The sequence below is a fragment of the Somniosus microcephalus genome, unplaced genomic scaffold, assembly GCF_052327205.1.
Source record: "Somniosus microcephalus isolate GS21.2 unplaced genomic scaffold, FLI_Smic_1.0 unresolved_chr1, whole genome shotgun sequence".
In the NCBI taxonomy this organism is placed as follows: domain Eukaryota; kingdom Metazoa; phylum Chordata; class Chondrichthyes; order Squaliformes; family Somniosidae; genus Somniosus; species Somniosus microcephalus.
The window spans coordinates 135,906,491-135,924,460 of NW_028225179.1; the positions used below are offsets into that span (position 1 = coordinate 135,906,491).

The window sequence follows — 17,970 nt, forward strand, 5'->3', positions numbered from 1 at the left end:
GGATTTTGCCAAAAACTGAAATTGCTACAGCGAATGATCAGTTTCATTACATTAAACACATTAAACACTAGCAAAAATCAAACTCCACTGCCAACTTGCACCGCCTCAGTCGGAACACAAGGAGGCGCTGATGGTCTTGAGAAGAGGCGCGCTCAGGGAGCCGTGGCTGACGCTGCAGGAATAGCTGGAGCCCTTGTTCCAGGCGGCGGCGGGGACACTCAGGTAACTGCTCAGGCTGTAGGTTTGATCGCTGTCCAGGGACACGGCGCCCGTCGTCTCTTGGCCATCCACGCTCCAGCAGAGCCGCACCAAGCCCGGCTTAAAGCGACTCACCAGGCAGGACAGAGTGGCCGATCCCGAGCCGATTTCTTCCGAGGAGGGAGGGAGAAGAACCGAGGGGCTTCGATCCTCGGTACCTGTGTGTGGGGGGAGATAAAATTCATTAGTTTATGGAATCCGTCAGCAGTGGGACGCTCTGATCTGAAATCAAAGACGCCAAAAATCCCCGAACAACATTCACTTTAAAATAAATTACTCATTAATACAGGAGATCCGATAAATTCTTAAATCTCCATTTCCTCTGCCAATTCTGTTGCCTACATTACAACAGTGACTTGGTTCAAAAGTACTTCATTGGCTGTAAAGCGCTTTGGGACGTCCTGAGGTCGTGAAAGGGGATTCTTAAAATTTATTTAAATAAACAAGTAAATAAATATTTCTCTTCAAATAATGTGATCTGGTGGCCATTACGGAAACATGGCTGCAAGATAATCATGAATGGGAACTAAACATACAAGGGTATTTGACAATTAGGAAGGACAGACAGGAAGGAAAGGGAGGTGGGGTTGCTATGTTAATCAAGGATGGAATCACTGCAATAGTCAGAAATGATATTGGGTCAAAGGATCAGGATAGTGAAACAGTTTGGGTGGAGATAAAGAATAATAATGGGAAAAAGTCACTAGTGGGCGTAGTCTATAGGCCTCCTAACAGTTGCAACTCTGTTGGTCGGAGTATAAATCAGGAAATAGTTGGGGCTTGTAATAAGGGAACAGCTATAATCATGGGGGATTTTAACTTTCATATTGACTGGACTAATCAAATTGGGCATGGCAGCATTGAGGAAGAGTTCATAGAGTGTATTAGGGACGGGTTCCTTGAGCAGTATGTAACTGAACCAACCAGGGGGCAGGCGATCTTAGATCTGGTCCTGTGTAATGAGACAGGATTAATAAAAAATGTCCTAGTAAAGGATCACCTTAGAATGAATGACCATAATATGGTTGAATTCCAAATTCAGTTTGAGGGTGAGAGAGTTGGATCTCAAACCAGTGTACTAAGCTTAAATAAAGGAGACTATGAAGGTATGAGAGTAGAATTGACTAAAGTGGACTGGGAAAACAGATTAAAGTGTAAGACGGTACAAGAGCAGTGGTCTACATTCAAGGAGATATTTCACATCTTTCAAGATAAATATATTCCACTGAGGAAAAGGGGGAGTAAAAGAAAAGACAGCCATCCGTGGCTTAGTAAAGTAATAAAGGATAGTATTCGACAGAAAACAAGGGCATATAAATTAGCCAAATCTAGTGGGAGGATAGAAGATTGGGAAGCATTTAAAAGCCAGCAAACAATAACTAAAAGATTAATTAAGAAAGGGAAGATAGATTATGAAAGTAAACTAGCAAAAAATATAAAAACAGGTAGCAAGAGTTTCTACAGCTATATAAAAAGAAAAAGGGTGGCTAAAGTGAACGTTGGTCCATTAGAGGATGGGACTGGGAAACTAGTGGTGGGGAACATGGAGATGGCAAAGACGCTGAACAAATATTTTGTATCAGTCTTTACAGTAGAGGACACTAAAAATATCCCAACACTGGACAAACAGGGGGCAATGGGGGGGGGGAGGAGCTAAACACGATTAAAATCACTAAGGAGATGGTACTCAGTAAAATAATGGGACTTAAGGTGGATAAATTACCCAAACCTGATGGCCTACATCCTAGGGTCTTGAGAGAAGTGGCGGTAGGGATTGTGGATGCATTGGTGATCATTTTCCAGAACTCCCTGGACTCAGGAAAGGTCCCGGCAGATTGGAAAACTGCTAATATAACACCCTTATTTAAGAAGGGAAGTAGACAAAAAGCTGGAAACTATAGACCAGTTAGCCTAACATCTGTGTTTGGCAAAATGTTGGAGTCCATTATTAAGGATACAGTAACAGAGCATTTGGATAAACATAATTTAATAGGACAGAGTCAGCATGATTTTACGAAGGGGAAGTCATGTTTGACAAATTTGCTCGAATTCTTTGAGGATGTAACATATAGGGTGGATAAAGGGGAACCAGTGAATCTAGTGTATTTGGACTTCCAAAAGGCATTTGACAAGGTTCCACACAAAAGATTACTGATCAAGATAAAAAATCACGGGATTGGGGGTAATATACTGGCATGGGTGGAAGATTGGCTATCTAACAGAAAACAAAGAGTTGGGATAAATGGTTCATTCTCGGGCTGGCAATCAATAACTAGTGGTGTTCCACAGGGGTCAGTGCTGGGACCCCAACTCTTTACAATCTATAATAACGATTTGGAGGAAGGGGCCGAGTGCAACATATCCAAGTTTGCCGACGATACAAAGATGGGAGGGAAAGCAGTGAGTGAGGAGGACATAAAAAACCTGCAAAAGGACATAGACAGGCTAAGTGAGTGGGCAGAGATTTGGCAGATGCAATATAATGTTGGAAAGTGTGAGGTTATGTACTTTGGCAGAAAAAATCAAAGAGCAAGTTATTATCTAAATGGAGAGAAACTGCAAAGTGCTACAGTACAAAGGGATCTGGGGGTCCTGGTGCATGAAACACAAAACGTTAGTATGCAGGTGCAGCAGGTGATCAGGAAGGCCAATGGAATCTTGGCTTTTATTGCAAGGGGGATGGAGTATAAAAACAGGGAAGTCTTACTGCAGTTATACAGGGTATTGTTGAGGCCACACCTGGAATACTGCGTGCAGTTTTCGTTTCCATATTTAAGAAAAGATATACTTGCTCTCAAGGCGGTTCAGAGAAGGTTCACTTGATTGATTCCAGAGATGAGGGGGTTGACGTATGAGGAAAGGTTGAGTAGGTTGGGACTCTACTCATTGGAGTTCAGAAGATTGAGAGGCCATCTTATCGAAACATATAAGATTGTGAGGGGGCTTGATCGGGTGGATGCGGGGAGGATGTTTCCACTGATGGGTGAGATTAGAACTAGGGGGCATAATCTTAGAATAAGGGGCTGCCCTTTCAAAACTGAGATGAGGAGAAACTTCTTCACTCAGAGGGTAGTAAATCTATGGAATTTGCTACCCCAGAGAGCTGTGGAAGCTGCAACATTAAATAAATTTAAAATGGAGATAGACAGTTTCCTAGCAGATAATGGAATTAAGGGTTACAGGGAGAGGGCAGGGAAGTGGATGTGAGTCTAGATTCGAATCAGCCATGATCCTATTGAATGGCGGAGCAGGCCCGAGGGGCCGTTTGGCCTACTCCTGCTCCTACTTCTTATGTTTCTTTCTTTTTTTCTTTCCTTCCTTCTTTTCTTTCTTTCGTTCTAACTTGTAAAATAACAATAGAAAATGCTGGAAATACAGACCGGATCAGTCAGCATGTGTGAGGTGGAAAGATCAGTAATGACCAGTTCAGGTGCAGGTTACACCCCCGGAACCGCACTCACCTGTCTGTTCCCGAGAGACACACTGACCGACCAGCCGTGTATTCTCAGCATTTTCTGTTTTTATTCAATTTCCTATCAGTGCAGTTCTTTCCCTTTTTACTTGAATATAATAAAGCATTTGATTGTCTTAAAATGCGGTCAGTGTTAACTTTAAAAAGTTGAAATCACGGAGCTGTGACCCGCTTTTCACCGAGAGTCCACAGATGTTCTGATATCTCAAACTGATGCAGCCCTTTCAAAGAGCCGCCACAGGCACGATGGGCCGAATGGCCTTCTTCTGTACTGCATCATTCTATCAGATTCGGGAGTTTTTTTTACGATTCATATTTTTTTAGAATTGCGTCTTAGAAACTGATCCGCTTTAAATGTTGCGGCGATGATAATTGAGCCGGGACTGTTACCGGGTATTGAAGAGTTCACTGAATAAAGAGAGGACATTGTACACGGGCTGGGAATTAATGTAGTGACTCTGTCTAACAATATTGTAAATTATATTAAATGGTTTACACATAATTACACAGAATATACGGCACAGAAACAGGCCATTCGGCCCAACCAGTCCATGCCAGTGTTTATGATCCACTCGAGCCTCCTCCATTCCTTCCTCATCTAACTCTATCAGCATTACCCTCTATTGCCTTCTCCCTCACACGCCTCCTCTTAAATTCATCTATACTAATCGCCTTAATCATTCCCCGTGATAGCGAATTCCACATTCTCCCCACTCTCTGGGTAAAGAATATTATCCTGAATGTCCTATTGGATGTCTTGGTGACTATCTTATGTTGATGGTCTCTAGTTTTGCTCTTCCCCACAAGTGGAAACACTCTCTCTGTGTCCACTCTATCAGAACCTTTCATCATTTTAAAGACCTCTATTCGGTCACCTCTCAGCCTTCTCTTTCCCCGGTTTGATGAAGGGTTTTCACTGTTCGATATTTCTAGTGAAAGGGGGAACAACGATTGTAAAAGTTTCTCGCTACAGAGACAAGTACGTCTCCTCCCCGCGCGCGTGAACTGATTTCTCTCTCGGGATCATGTCAGACTCGCTGGTCCCGGAGCGATCCGTTCAACACTGGGCGGTAGCGGGACCCGACAGATCAACCCAGGAGAATCGGCGCTATCCCCGGGGGACACTGGACAGGGAGAGTCAGCAGACACAGCCTGGGGGAGGGGAGAGGGTCAGCAGCGAAAGAATGAGATGGAGAGAAATTTCCCTTCAACAAGCATCACCCAGTCTCACTCACACACACGGGGTTGGTCAGTAATTGTCACTGCGCCGCTCCATGGTAAAGCGCCGGTTCTGCTCTATAAACAGCGGGAAGATTGCAAATAATGAGCTCAGACAGATTAAGTATCGGAGCAGGAAATTCAGAATAAAACCAGTCCCGTCAAACGAATACAATCCCGACACGTCCCGGTGTTGTTGGCGACAGGGAATCGATCCAACCGGTTGTGTGCTGGGACAGCGAGTTTCGGGAGGGTCCTCTCTCTCTCTCTCCCAGCCCAGAGCCAGACACCCGACGGCTGCGGTCAGGGGGACAATACGACACAGAAATAAAACCAGCAGCAACATTGAAAGTTACAAATGACGGTAAATGGATTGGGATTCCCCGGGGGCACACCCGCCGGCTCCGGGCATTCTTCTTAAAATCGAACGGTGCCCACTCTGGACAATAGATATAATTCTACAGACACAAAAAAATAAGAAATGCGTGGCATAGAATCACACAGCACAGAAGGAGGCCATTCGGCCCATCTTGGCAGTGTCGGCTTTTTGAAAGAGCTCTCCAAATAGTCCCACTCCCCTGCTCTTTCCCCACAGCTCTGCAATAGTCTCCTGTTCAAGTCTCATTGTAACATAGGGACATATTCAGTGTCCACTGTCAGAACTTCACAGTGTAGCTCATAGCTTTCCTCTCTCTCTCTCTGTCTCTTGCCGCACCCGAATGAAACCGGCGCTAAGAGGGTTAAATTACGAGGCCGGGGTGTTTAAAATGCGAAAAAGGATTCGCTCGGGTAAACACAGAGAAACGATTTACTCCGGTCGCGGAATCAAGAACAAGGGGAGGTCAACTTAAAAATAGAGCCCGGCCGTTTATGAGGGAAGCTCTTTTTCACCCAGGCTCGAGAGGCTGAATGGCCTCCTCCTGTTCCTCTCTCACTATTTATCAATCAGTTCTCCCTTGAGGACGTTCAGCCCATCGTGCTTGTGCCGGCTCTTTGAATAGACCTCTCCAATTATTCCCACTCCCCCGTTCTCTCCCCAAAGTCCTGCATTATTTTTTTAAGTATTTCTCCAATTCCCTTTTGAAAGATACTATTTGAATCTGCTCCCACCGCCCTTTCAGGCAGCGCGTTCCAGATCACAATAAATCACTGCGTAAAAAAAATCACCTCCCCGTAGCCTCTGGTTCTGTTCCCAATTATCTTAAATCGTGTCCTCTGGTTACCGACCCTCCTGCCAGTGGAAACAGTTTCTCCTTATTTATTCTATCAAAACCATTGATGAATTTTTACACCACCATCACATCTTCCCTTAACCGTGTCTGCTCTCAGGAGAACAATCCCAACTTCTGCAGTCTCTCCACATGGTGCCATTCTAGTAAATCTCCTCTGCAAACTCGCCAAGGACTTGACATTCTTCCTAAAGTGTTTTATCAAAACTTATTTACTTTTTCCGTTAATTTATAACTTCAAAGTATTTATCCAATTCCCTTTTGAAAGTTACTATTGAACCTGCTTCCACCGCCCTTTCAGGCAGCGCGTTCCAGGTCACAACTCGCTGCGTAAAAAGAACACTTCTCCTCATCTCCCCTACTGAATGGGAGCAGGAAATGGTGTCACACTTCATTTCAGCGCAGTATTATTCCCCGAGGCTCTTCAACAATTCCAATTCTGACCAGTTTAACATGCGTTGGGTATAAATAGATCCAACATCAAAATTCACTGAATGGAGATTTCTCTGGCGCCCGGGAATGAAAGCGACTGTAAATTAATAATGAAACAATGTGAATGATAGAATGAGAGAGTCACTTACTCTTTATACTCAGGGCGGTCCCCGGTCGGAAGATGTATCCCGAGTCCCACACAGCACAGTAATAGACGGCAGAGTCAGCGGGCACCAGGGTTCCGATGGTCAGAATGTAACTGTTACCGGAGGCGTCTCTGGAAGGTTGAAATCGGTCTGTGAAGCCAGTGCCACGGTAGATGGTGCCATCGGTACTGTGAGAGAGCACCCACACCGGAGCATCCCCGGGTCGCTGTCGGTACCAGTACACGTAATAGCTGCCCACAGCCCCGTTCTGCATCGCACACTGTAACCGGGCGGTCTGATCCGCGGAGACAGGATCGGATATTGGGGATTGATTGAGGACGGGAGCCGCCAGGACACCTTCAATAAAATAAAAAAATCAACCCATTCAGAGACTTGGAGCAAATAGGACGTTAATGCTTCAGTAAATACAGAGAGAAAACCGCCCGATTCTCGGTATTGAACCGATTTATTTGCGGTTAACCCGTGACTAAAACCATCCGCCTTTCACCTGTTAAATGGATCAGCAGAGTCCACAGGAGATGCGTCGCTGGAGCCATTTGCTCCGGAGAAGCGCCAACAGCCACCGCTCAAATTTCCGACTGAACCATGTGCTGTTCCTGTAAACTCCGGTACCCGGTCCGGTTACAGTGTCTGCAAACCCGAGAATCCGGGTCTATTTATTACCCGGTATGCAAATGTCTGGGAGGGGCCAGGAGAAGGAAGGCAGTCGATTTATAATTCTGGATTTTTATTTAAATCTACTTGTGCCTGACTAAATTATTACAACCTTAAACCTTTGATTTAAAAATGTTTAAACTCCAATTGTACTATCTGTTAAGGGAAAGTTACAAGATTCCAAAGATTTTCCCGTTTAATGAATATTTAGTCTGTTCTACCCCAGAAAAATGAGGGGCGGATTGTAGAGATACGGATCAGCTGATGCACTTCGGCCGGAATCGTTCTGATAACGCGCTGTTATTCTCTGATATACCGCATCAGATTTTAAAATAATCTTATTCCCCTAAAATACATATTTCATAATAGACTGACGTCCCTTTCTCTAAATCAACAGCAAGACAACCCTGGATTTGTCAATCCCTTTAAAATTAGTGTTTCAAATGACAAATTTGATTTGGGCTTCAGTCTGTAAATACATTTCTGATGAGAATATTCCTGAGGCGGAGTAAAGAGCGAGTTATTTGAATGAGAAAGAGGGGAAGAAAGCCGCATTTTACACCCTGCCCCCGGATTAAAGAGAAGTTGTTCTATTATAGACTGAGTCACCCCCTTTAAAACTCAGGAGGGCAAATAAAACTCGGCACAATATTAATAAAATGACACCTTGCCTTTAATTTGCTGCCGGTCCGATTAATGCGCGCAGCTCTCGTTTTAAACCCTGTTCCAGTTGTTTCTGGGGCTCTGTGATGTTGAACACTTCCCCTGTTTGGAGTCAATCCCTAACTTCCCACACTGAGTCTGCTACTCTCTAGCATGTGGCACCAGGAGTAATCCAGAAATTACTACCTTTGAGGTCCTGCTTTTTAATCTCTTTCCTAACTCCCTGAAATCTGCCTGCAGAACCTCGTCCCTCTTTCTACCTGTGTAGTTGGTACTGATATGGACCACGACCTCTGGCTGTTCACCCACCCCCCTCAGACTTTTCTTGTAGTAGTCTTTGTTACGGCGATGAGGAGCAATTTCTTCTCTCAGAGGGTCGTGAATCTTTGGAATACTCTTCCCCAGAGAGCTGTGGAGGCTGAGTTAGTGAATATATTCAAGGCAGAGATAGACAAATATTTGAGTTACAGGGGAGTCAAGGGTTATGGGGAGCGGGCGGGAAAGTGGAGTTGAAGCCAAGATCAGATGAGCTATGATCTTATGGCGGAGCAGGCTCGAGGGGCCGAATGGCTGACTCCTGTGCCTATTTCTTATGTTACAACAACTTGCATTTATATAGCACCTTTAACGTAGCAAAACATCCCAAGGCACTTCACAGGAGCCTTATTAACAACAAAATGTTGACAGAGCCACAGAAGGAGCTATTAGGGGCAGATGACCAAAAGCTTGGTCCAAAGAGGTAGGTTTTAAGGAGCGTCTTAAAGAAGGAAAGAGAGTTGGAGAGGCAGAGAGGTTTAGGGAGCGAATTCCAGAGTTCAGGGCCCAGACAGCTGAAGGCACGGCCGCCAGTGGTGGAGCGAAGGAAGTGGTGGATGGACAAGAGCCCAGAATTGGAGGAGCGCTGAGATTTCCGAGGGATGTAGAGCTGGAGGAGGTTACAGAGATAGGGAGGGGCGAAGCCATGAAGAGATTTAAACACAAGGATGAGGATATTAAAAGTGAGGTGTTGCTGGACCGGGAGCCAATGTAGTTCAGCGAGCACAGGGGTGATGGGCGAACGGGACTTGGTGCGAGTTAGGACATGGGGCAGCAACATATGAATCCTAATGAGAGTTGATAGTGTGATACAAGACAATTCAGCAAGCCAAATCTAGGTGACCTCGGCATAAAATGGATAATAAACCCCAGATGATTCCTTGATGAGGATTTAGGTTGAGGGGATTAAGGATTTGTCTGGTGAACTTGATTGACTATTCTTGTCAGGGTACTGATTCTAGTCTTCCAGCACCATATTCTATTCAATACCACAGCCTTATGTTAGACTGGGTTGTGGCAATTGAAGACTTATGGTTTCAACCACTGGATAATTAAGCTCACAACAACAAATTGACGTTGCATACTTTGAGGTCCCAGAAAAGAATAGATCTTATAGAATTTAACAGGCCGTTCAGCCCAACTTGTCCATGCTGGCGTTTATGCTCTACACGAGCCTTCTCCCACCCCTCTACATTATCAGCACAGGTAAGACTGAAGGAAAGAAAAGAAAGACTTGCATTTATATAGCACCTTTCTCAACCACTGGATGGCCCAAAGCGCTTTACAGCCAACGAAGTACTTTACGAAGTGTAGTAACTGTTGTAATGTGGTACTCGTGACCACAAGCCATAATTGAGGCAAATAGCATAGATGCCTTTAAGGGGAAGCTGGATAAACACGGAGAAGAAAGGAATAGAAGGATATGCTGATAGGTTTAGATGAAGTCCATAGAGGCATAACGGCACAGAAGGCGGCCATTCGGCTCATCAAGTCAGTGCCGGCTCTCTGTAGAGCAATCCAGTCAGTCCCATTCCCCCGCTCTATCCCCGTAGCCCTGAAAGTTTATTTCCCTCAAGTGCCTATCCAGTCTCCCCTTGAAAACATTGAGCATCTCCGCTTCCACCACTTCCGTCGGCAGCAAATTCCAGGTCCTCACCGCTCGCTGCATAAAAAAGTTTTTCCTCACATCCCCACTGTATCTCTTGTCCAAAACTTTAAAGCTGTGTCCCCTAGTCCTTGTACCATTAACTAGTGGGAACAGCCTTTCCCCATCTAACCTATCCAAACCCGTCATAATCCTGTACACCTCTATCAAATCACCCCTCAACCTCCTTTACTCTAATGAAAACAAATCCAGCTGCTCCAACCTATCGTTGTAGCTAAGATCACCCATCCCCGGAACCATTCTGGTAAATCTCCCCTGCACCCTCTCGAGGGCCTTCACATCCTTCCTAAAGTGTGGGGACCAGAACTGGACTCTACACCAGTTGTGGCCTAATCAGCGCTTTATAAATGTTCAGCATAACCTCTCTACTTTTGTACTCAATACCTGTGGAGCATAAACATCGGGATAGACCTGTTGGTTCGAATGGCCTGTTTCTGTGCTGTAGGCCCTATGTAGCATATCCTTCTATTTCTTTGTCCCTCGTGCTTTCCGAGCTTCTCTTCAAATACATCTATACTATTCGCCTCAACCACTCCTTGTGGTAGCGAGTTCCACATTCTCGCCACTCTCTGGGTAAAGAAGTTTCTCCTGAATTCCCTTCTGGATTTATTAGTAACTTAATAAATGGACAACCCCACAAGTTGATATATCTCCTCAGTGTCTACCATATCAAACCCCTTCAATGCGATGCGATGAGGTGAGATGAGTTATCAGAGACATATTCACGTTAAAAGTCCTCGTGGGTGAAATGACTTGAACACCCCCGCACTGGCCCCGCCTACCCCCGGCATAAAGTCAACAAGCAGCCTGACAACACGAAGGTAATAGAGGTGTCAAGAGTGATTTGGGAGAGAGAAAGCTGGGTGTCCTCAGCATATATATGGTGCTTCACACCATGAGGGGAATTTTACCCTATCAAACCCTTTCAGAATTTTTAACACCTCTCAGTTCACTCAGTCGTCAGTCTTCTCATTTCTAGAGGAATGTCTCCCAGCCTGTTCAATCTTTCCTGATCGGTATCACCTCTTGGTTCTGGTATCGTCCTTTGCAAATCTTCTTTCGCTCCTTCTCCAGTGCCTCTAAATGTTCCAGGGTACTTAACGTTTCAAAAAGACAGGCAGAATGGAAAAGGAGGGGGAGGGGCCCTGATAATAAAGGATGACATAAGGACAGTAGCGAGAAAGATTCTCAGCTCGGAACATCAGGAAGTAGAATCAGTATTGGTGGAGATAAGGAATAACAAGGGGCACAAAACATTGGTAGGAGTAGTACATAGGTCCCCTAACAGTAGCTATACCGTTGGACAGAATATTAATCAAGAAATGGTAGGAGCTTGCAACAAAGGTAATGCAAAAATCTTGGGGGACTTTAATCTTCATATAGGCTGGACAAATCAAATTGGCAAAGGTAGTCTGGAGGACGAGTTCATGGAATGCATTCAGGACAGTTTCCTAGTAGAATATGTCATGGAACCAACCGGTGAACAGGCTATTTTAGATCTTGTATTGTGTAATGAGACACGGTTAATTAACAATCTCATAGTAAAGGCGCCTCTGGGGCAGAGTGATCATAATATGATAGAATTTCACTTAATTTTGAGAGTGAATTGCCTAAGACCGTAACTAGAGTCTTGAACTTAAATAAAGCCAATTACATAGATATTAGGGGTGAGTTGGCTAAGGTAGATTGGAAAAATAGATTAAAAGGTATGGCAGTAGATAAGCAGTGGCTAGCATTTAAAGAAATATTTCATAATTCTCAACAAAAATACATTGCATTGAGAACCAAAAACTCCACGGGAAAAGTCATCCAACCGTGGCTAACTAAAGAAGTTAAGGATAGCATTAAATTGAAAGAAGAAACTTATAATGTTGCAAAGAATAATAGTAAGCCTGAGGATTGGGGGAGTTTCAGAAACCAGCAAAGGTTCACTAAAAAATTGATAAAAAGGGAAAAAATAGAATGAGAGAAAACTAGCAAGAAATATAAAAGCAGATTGTAAGAGCTTCTACAAATAGGTAAAAAGGAAGAAAGTAGCAAAAGTAAATGTTGGTCCCTTAGAGGCTGGGACAGAAGAAATTATTATGGGGAATAAGGAAATGGCTGAAACATTAACCAAATATTTTGTATCTGTCTTCACAGTAGAAGACACAAAAAGCATACCAAAAATGGTGGGAACCAAGGGTCTAATGAGGGTGAGGAACTTAACATAGTTAATACAAGTAGAGAAAAAGTACTAGAGAAACTAATGGGACTAAAAGCCGACAAATCCCCTGGACCTGGCGACCTACATCCTAGGGTTCTAAATGAGGTGGCTGAAGAGATAGTGGATGCATTGGTTTTGACATTCCAAAATGCCCTAGATTCTGGAATGGTCCGAGCGCATTGGAAGGTCGCAAATGTAACTCCGCTATTCAAGAAAGGAGGGAAAGAAAAAACAGTAAATTATAGGCCTGTTAGCCTGACATCAGTCTTCGGGAAAATGCTAGAATCCATTGTTAAGGAAGTGGTATCAGGGCACTTAGAAAATCATAACATGATTAGGCAGAGTCAACATGGTTTTATGAAAGGGAAATCGTGTTTGACAAATTTATTAGAGTTTTTGAGGATGTAACTAGCAGGGTAGATAAAGGGGAACCAGTGGATGTAGTATATTTGGATTTCCAAAAGGCATTTGATAAGGTGCCACATAAAAGGTTATTACACAAGATTAGGGCTCATGGGGTTGGGGGTAATATAGTAGCATGGATAGAGGATTGGTTAACGGACAGAAAACAGAGAGTAGGGATAAACGGATCTTTTTCAGGTTGGCAGGCTGTAACTAGTAAGGTGCCGCAAGGATCAGTGTTGGGGCCTCAGTTATTTACAATCTATATTAATGACCTAGATGAAGGGACCAAGTGTAATGTATCCAAGTTTGCTGATGATACAAAGCTCGACGGGACAGTAAGCCGTGAGAACAATAGAGAGTCTGCAAGGGGATATAGATAGACTAAGTGAGACAAACTTCAATGCCAGAGTTGGAAAGGACACAGACCTCTGGAGAGGTGTGATCGGCAGAAAGGGGGTAGGGAAAGCCAACTCCAACGGTACTCTCCTCTTGTCAAAATGCTTAGAACTTGGCAGCACCCTCGTTCCAAGCACTGGCATCTGCTGGACTACGTCATCGTCCGAGCGAGGGATCGCAAGGACGTCCACGTCACACACACCATGAAAGGAGCTGAAGACTGCTGGACAGACCACCGCCAAATCCGTTCTGTCATCTCCATCAATGTAGCCCCAAAACAAACAGCGGCGGCAACAGAAACCATGCTGCAGGAAAATTAACGCTGGAGCACTCAAAGACCCTGCTAAGAAAGCCCTATTCAGTCTGCACCTCACAAACAACCTTGACGACTCCCAATGATGCAGAGACACAGAGTGTAAACAGCGCCTGGTCTGCACTCAAGGCCTCCATAATCAGCACCTGTGAAGAGACGCTCGGTCACTCGACCAGGAAGCACCAAGACTGGTTCGACGAGAATGACCAGGAGATCCAGGAGCTAATAAGCCGCAAGCACAAGGCATTTCTGATCTGGAAACAGCAACAGAACTCGAGAGCAAGAAAGCAGCTCTACAGAAGCCTGAAGGCTGAGGTCCAACAAAAAACTCGTGACCTAAAGAACAGATGGTGGGTGGAGAAAGCGCAGGAGATCCAGCAGCTAGCTGACAACCACGACGTGTGTGGATTCTTTAGCACAGTCAAGACCATCTATGGCCCAAGCACCCAAGGCCCTTCCCCACTGTGGGCCAAGAACGGAGAGGTACTTATCAAGGGCAGGGAAGCAGTCAGTGCCCGCTGGAAGGAGCATTTCAAAGATCTCCTTAACCAAGACTCTGTCTTCAACGCGAGTGTCCTCAACTCCATCCCACAGCATGCTACCCACCACCATCTCAGCAAAACCCCAGCCCGGCATGAGGTTGAAAAGGCCGTCTGACAACTGAAGAACAACAAGGCCTCAGGAGCAGATGGAATCCCCGCCGAAGCACTAAAGCATGGCAGAGAAGCACTACTGGCGCAAATTCATGAACTATTTTCTCTTATCTGAAAGGAGGAGAGCTTGCCGGGGATCTCAGAGATGCCATAATTGTGACCATCTTCAAGAAAGATGACAAGTCCGATTGCAGTAATTACAGAGGAGTTTCCCTGCTCTCTGCCACAGGGAAAGTCATTGCAAGAATCCTCCTCAATCGCTTTCTCCCAGTGGCCGAAGAGCTCCTCCCAGAGTGGCAATGCGGATTCTGCCCACTAAGCGCCACAATGGACATGATCTTCACAGACCCAATTCACGTATGAACCGGGGTCAAGCAAGGTTGTGCCATCGCACCAGCGCTCTTCTCGATCTTCCTTGCTGCAATGCTCCATCTCACCCTCAGTAAGTTCCCCATTGGAGTGGAGCTAATTTACAGAATGAACGGGAAACTGTTCAACCTCCATCACCTCCAGTCCAGATCCAAGTTTACAAGAGAAATGAAGGGAACAGCACCAACCACTGTACGTGGCCTTCTTTGATCTCACAAAGGCTTCGCTGTCCTCAAAAGTTTGTCACCATCTTCCGCCTGCTTCACGATGACATGCAGCAGTGACCCTGACCAACGGTTCCACCACAGACCCAATTCACTTATGAACCGGGGTCAAGCAAGGCTGTGTCATCGCACCAACGCTCTTCCCGATCTTCGGTGCTGCAATGCTCCATCTCACCCTCAGTAAGCTCCCCACTGGAGTGGAGCTAATTTACAGAACAAACGGGAAACTGTTCAACCTCCATCACCTCCAGTCCAGATCCAAGGTCGTCCTATCCTCTGTCATCGAATTACAGTATGCAGACGATGCTTGCGTCTGTGCTCACTCGGAGGTCGAACTCCAAACCATCGTCAACACCTTCACCGAAGCATACGAGAGCATGGGCCTTACATTAAACATCCGTAAGACAAAGGTCCTCTACCAACCTGCCCCCGCCACACAGTATTGCCCCCCGATTATCAAAATCCATGACAAGGCCTTGGGCAACGTGGACCACTTTCCATACCTCGGGAGCCTACAGTCAACAAGGGCAGACGTCGACGACGAAGTCCAACACCGCCTTCAGTGTGCCAGTGCAGCCTTCGGTCGCCTGAGGAAGAGAGTGTTTGAAGACCAGGACCTCAAACCCAGCAATAAGCTCATGGTCTACAGAGCAGCAGTGATACCCGCCCTGCTGTATGACTCAGAGACATGGATCATGTACAGCAGGCACCTCAAAGCACTGGAGAGGACCACCAACGCTGCCTCCGCAAGATCCTACTAATCCATTTGGAGGATAGGCACACCAACGTCCATGTTCTTGCTCAGGCCAACATCCCCAGCATCGAAGCTCTGACCATGCTCAATCAGCTCCGATGGACGGGTCACATTGTCCACATGCCCTATACAAGACTCCCAAAACAAGCGCTCTACTCGGAGCTCCGGCACGGCAAGAGAGCCCCAGGTGGGCAGAGGAAACGCTTCAAGGACACCCTCAAAGTCTCCTTGAAAAAGTGTAACATCCCCACCGACACCTGGGATTCACTGGCCTAAGACCGCAAAAAGGGGAGGAGAAGCATCCGGGAAGGCGCCGAACACCTCGAGTCTCTTCGCCGGGAGCAAGCGGAAGCCAAGCGCAGGCAGCGCAAGGAGCGCACATGAACCCAAGCACCCCACCCACCCGCCCCTTCAACCACCGTCTGCCCCACCTGTGACAGAGACTGTAGGCCCCTCATTGGACGAATCAGTCGCCTGCGAACTCATTATTAATGTGGAAGCAAATCATCCTCGGTTCTGAGGGACTGCCTACGAAGGAGATAGATAGACTAAGTGAGTGGGCAGTAAGGTAGCAGATGGAGTATAATGTAGGAAAATGTGAGGTTATTTACTTTGGTAGGAAGAATAGAAAAACAGAATATTTTTTAAATGGTGAGAAACTTTCAAATGTTGGTGTTCAGAGAGATTTGTGTGTCCTCATGCAAGAAACACAGAAAGCTAGCCTGCAGGTACAGCAAGCAATAAGGAAGGCAAATGCATGTTGGCCTTTATTGCAAGGGGGTTGGAGTATAAGAGTAAGGAAGTCTTGCTACAATTGTACAGGGCCTTGGTGAGACCACACCTGGAGTATTGTGCACAGTTTTGTTCTCCTTACCTAAGGAAGGATATACTTGCCTTGGAGGCGGTGCAACAAAGGTTCATTAGATTGATTCCTGGGATGAGAGGGCTGTCCTATGATGAGAGATTGTGTAGAATGGGCCTATACTCTCTGGAGTTTAAAGAATGAGAGGTGATCTCCTTGAAACATACAAGATTCTGAAAGGGATTGACAGGGTAGATTCTTCTTCTTAGGCAGTCCCTCAGAACCGAGGATGACTTGCTTCCACATTAAAAATGAGTTTGCAGGTAACTGATGAGTCCAATGCGGGACCTACAGTCTCCATCACAGATGGGGCAGGCGGTGGTTGTAGGTGCGGGTGGGTGGGATACTTGGGCTGACGTGTGCTCTTTGTGCTGCCTGCGCTTGGCTTCTGCTTGCTCCCAACGAAGAGACTCGAGGTGTTCAGCGCCTTCCCGGATGCTTCTCCTCCACTTTGTGCAGTCTTGGGCCAAGGATTCCCAGGTGTCAGTGGGGATGTCGCACTTTCAAGGAGACTTTGAGGGTATCCTTGAAGCGTTTCCTCTGCCCACCTGGGGCTCTCTTGCCGTGCCGGAGCTCTGAGTAGAGCGCGTGTTTTGGAAGTCTCGTATCGGGCATGTGGACAATGTGACCCGTCCATCGGAGCTGATTGAGCTGGTAGATGCTGAGAGGTTGTTTCCCCTGGCTGGAGTGTCTAGAAGTAGAGGGCATAGTCTCAGGATAAGGGGTAGGCCATTTAAGACTGAGATGAGGAGGAATTTCTTCACCCAGAGGGTTGTGAATCTTTGGAACTCTCTGCCCCAGAGGGCTGTGGAGGCTGATCTTTGAGTATATTGAAGCCTGAGATAGATAGAATTTTGGAATCAAGGGACATGGAGATCGGGCGGGAAAGTGGAGCGGAGGTCGATGATCAGCCATGATCCTATTAAATGGCGGAGCAGGCTTGATGGACCTTATGGTTTACTCCTGCTCTTATTTCTTATGATCTTGTATCCTTTCTATAATATGGAGACCAGAAATGTTCACAGTACTCCAAGTGTGGTCTAACCAAGGTTCTATATAAGTTTAACATAACTTCTCTGCTTTAAATCCTATTCCTCTAGAAATGCAAGTGTATTTTGCTTTTTTTTTTATCTCCCAACGGCTTTCTTAACCTGTGTTGCAACGTAATAACTCACACCAAGTCCCGTTCACCCATCGCCCCTGTGCTCGCTGAACTATAATGGCTTCAGGTTAAGCAACACCTTGATTTTAAAATTCTCATCCTCATTTTCAAATCCTTCCATGGCCTCGCCCCTCCCTATCTCTGTAACCACCTCCAGCCCTACAATCCTCTGAGATCTCTGCGCTCCTCTAATTCTGGTCTCTTGCGCATCCCCTATTTTAATTGCTCCACCATTGGCGGCCGTGCATTCAGCTGCCAGGGCCCTAAGCTCTGGAATTCCCTTCCCAAACCTCTCCGCCTCTCTCTCCTCCTTTAAGACGCTGCTTGAAACATACCTTTTCGACCAAGCTTTCGCTCACCTGTCCTAACAGCATCTCCCAAACCCGTGACCTGCACCACCTAGAAGGACAAGGGCTGCAGGTGAATGGGAACACCACCACCTCCAAGATCCCCTCCAAGTAACACACCATCCCGACTTGGAAATATATCACCGATCCTTCATCGTCGCTGAGTCAAAATGCTGGAACTCCCTTCCTAACAGCACTGTGGGAG

General features: G+C 45.9%; 1 long non-coding RNA gene across 1 annotated transcript in view; it reads right to left on the reverse strand.

The window, feature by feature from the left end:
• Nucleotides 1-279: 279 nt before the first annotated feature.
• The window catches only part of LOC147095943 (uncharacterized), a 40,459-nt gene continuing 22,768 nt past the window's right edge, over nt 280-17,970 (reverse strand). The window contains exons 3-4 of the long non-coding RNA XR_015074840.1: nt 6,759-7,112; nt 280-416 (exon numbers count right to left, since the gene is read on the reverse strand). This is a non-coding gene — a long non-coding RNA (uncharacterized LOC147095943). The remainder of the gene's footprint in view (nt 417-6,758; nt 7,113-17,970) is intronic.